This window comes from Periplaneta americana, unplaced genomic scaffold (genome assembly GCF_040183065.1).
Source record: "Periplaneta americana isolate PAMFEO1 unplaced genomic scaffold, P.americana_PAMFEO1_priV1 scaffold_20, whole genome shotgun sequence".
Classification (NCBI taxonomy): Eukaryota; Metazoa; Arthropoda; class Insecta; order Blattodea; family Blattidae; genus Periplaneta; species Periplaneta americana.
The window spans coordinates 1,021,040-1,023,227 of NW_027185501.1; the positions used below are offsets into that span (position 1 = coordinate 1,021,040).

The window sequence follows — 2,188 nt, forward strand, 5'->3', positions numbered from 1 at the left end:
GAAGTTGGATGCTTGACGGTTGTCAGCCCACTTTGAGGTCTGTGGATATAGAGGGAAAAATAGGATCGGTGTCGGTTAGAGTTCCCGAGTAGCTCAGTGGTAGAGCGTTGGTACGTTAAACCAAAGGTCCCGAGTTCGATACCCGGCTCCGGAACAATTTTTTCTTCGAAATGATTCAAATCAACATTACAGGGAGTTATACCTGAAATCTTGATTTGCATAATACACGTCACTGTTCGTTAACAGAAAACCACGATTTAAGTCACACGGAGTTAGTGTGCACTCGAAGTTGGATGCTTAACGGTTGTCAGCCCACTTTGAGGTCTGTGGATATAGAGGGAAAAATTGGATCGGTGTCGGTTAGAGTTCCCGAGTAGCACAGTGGTAGAGATTTGGTACGTTAAAGAAAAGGTCCCGGCTTCGATTCCCGGCTCCGGAACAATTATCACGTCGAAATTATTCAAATCATATTTAAAGGGAGTTATACCTGAAATCTTGATTCGCATAGTACACGTCACTGTTCGTTAACAGAAAATCACATGTTCAGTCACACGGAGTTAGTGTGCACTCGAAGTTGAATGCTTGACGGTTGTCAGCCCAATTTGAGGTCTGTGGATATAGAGGGAAAAATTGGATCGGTGTCGGTAAGAGTTCCCGAGTAGCTCAGTGGTAGAGCGTAGGTACGTTAAACCAAAAGTCCCGGGTTCGATACCCGGCTCCGGAAAAATTTTTCCCACGAAATTATTCAAATCATCTTTACAGGGAGTTATACTTGAAATCTTGATTTGCATAATACACGTCACTGTTCGTTAACAGAAAACCACAATTTAAGACACACGGAGTTAGTGTGCACTCGATGTTGGATGCTTGACGGTTGTCAGCCCAATTTGAGGTCTGTGGATATAGAGGGAAAAATTGGATCGGTGTCGGTTGGAGTTCACGAGTAGCTCAGTGGTAGAGCGTTGGTACGTTAAATCAAAGGTCCCGGGTTCGATATCCGGCTCCGGACAAATTTTTCCCACGAAATTATTCAAATCAACTTTACAGGGAGTTATAACTGAAATCTTAATTTGCATAATACACGTCACTGTTCGTTAACAGAATACCACAATTTAAGTCACACGGAGTTAGTGTGCACTCGATGTTGGATGCTTGACGGTTGTCAGCCCACTTTGAAATCTGTGGATATAGAGGGAAAAATTGGATCGGTGTCGGTTAGAGTTCTCGAGTAGCTCAGTGGTAGAGCGTTGGTACGTTACACCAAAGGTCCCGGGTTCGATACCCGGCTCCGGAAAATTTATTCCCTCGAAATTATTCAAATCAACTTTACAGGGACTTATACCTGAAATCTTGATTTGCATAATACACGTCACTGTTCGTTAACAGAAAACCACAATTTAAGTCACACGGATTTAGTGTGCACTTGAAGTTGGATGCTTGACGGTTGTCAGCCCACTTTGAGGTAAGTGGATATAGAGGGAAAAATTGGATCGGTGTGGGTTAGAGTTCCCGAGTAGCTCAGTGGTAGAGCGTTGGTATGTTAAACCAAAGTCCCGGGTTCGATACCCGGCTCCGGAACAATTTTTCCCTCGAAATTATTCAAGTCAACTTTACAGGGAGTTATACCTGAAATCTTGATTTGCATAATACACGTCACTGTTCGTTAACAGAAAACCACAATTTAAGTCACACGGAGTTAGTGTGCACTCGAAGTTGGATGCTTGACGGTTGTCAGCCCACTTTGAGGTCTGTGGATATAGAGGAAATATTGGATCGGTGTCGGTAAGAATTCCCGAGTAGCTCAGTGGTAGAGCGTTGGTACGTTAAAACAAAGGTCCCGGGATCGATACCCGGCCCCGTGGTGGAGCGTTGCTACGTTAAACCAAAGGTCCCGGGTTCGATACCCGGCTCCGGAACAATTTTTCCCTCAAAATTATTCAACTCAACTTTACAGTTAGTTATACCTGAAATCTTGTTTTGCATAATACACGTCACTGTTCGTTAACAGAAAACCACAATTTAAGTCACAAATAGTTAGTGTGCTCTCGAAGTTTGATGCTTGACGGTTGTCAGCCCACTTTGAGGTCTGTGGATATAGAGGGAAAAAATTGGATAGGTGTAAGTTAGAGTTCCCGAGTAGCTCAGTGGTAGAGCGTTGGTAAGTTAAACCAAAGGTCCCGGGTTCGAA

The 2,188-nt window shown here is 43.8% G+C and overlaps 1 non-coding gene across 1 annotated transcript; it reads left to right on the forward strand.

Moving 5' to 3' along the window:
• Positions 1-1,507: 1,507 nt before the first annotated feature.
• On the forward strand, positions 1,508-1,578 carry TRNAN-GUU (transfer RNA asparagine (anticodon GUU)). The gene has a single exon. It is a non-coding gene; the product is annotated as a tRNA-Asn (tRNA).
• The last annotated feature ends 610 nt before the right edge of the window (positions 1,579-2,188 follow it).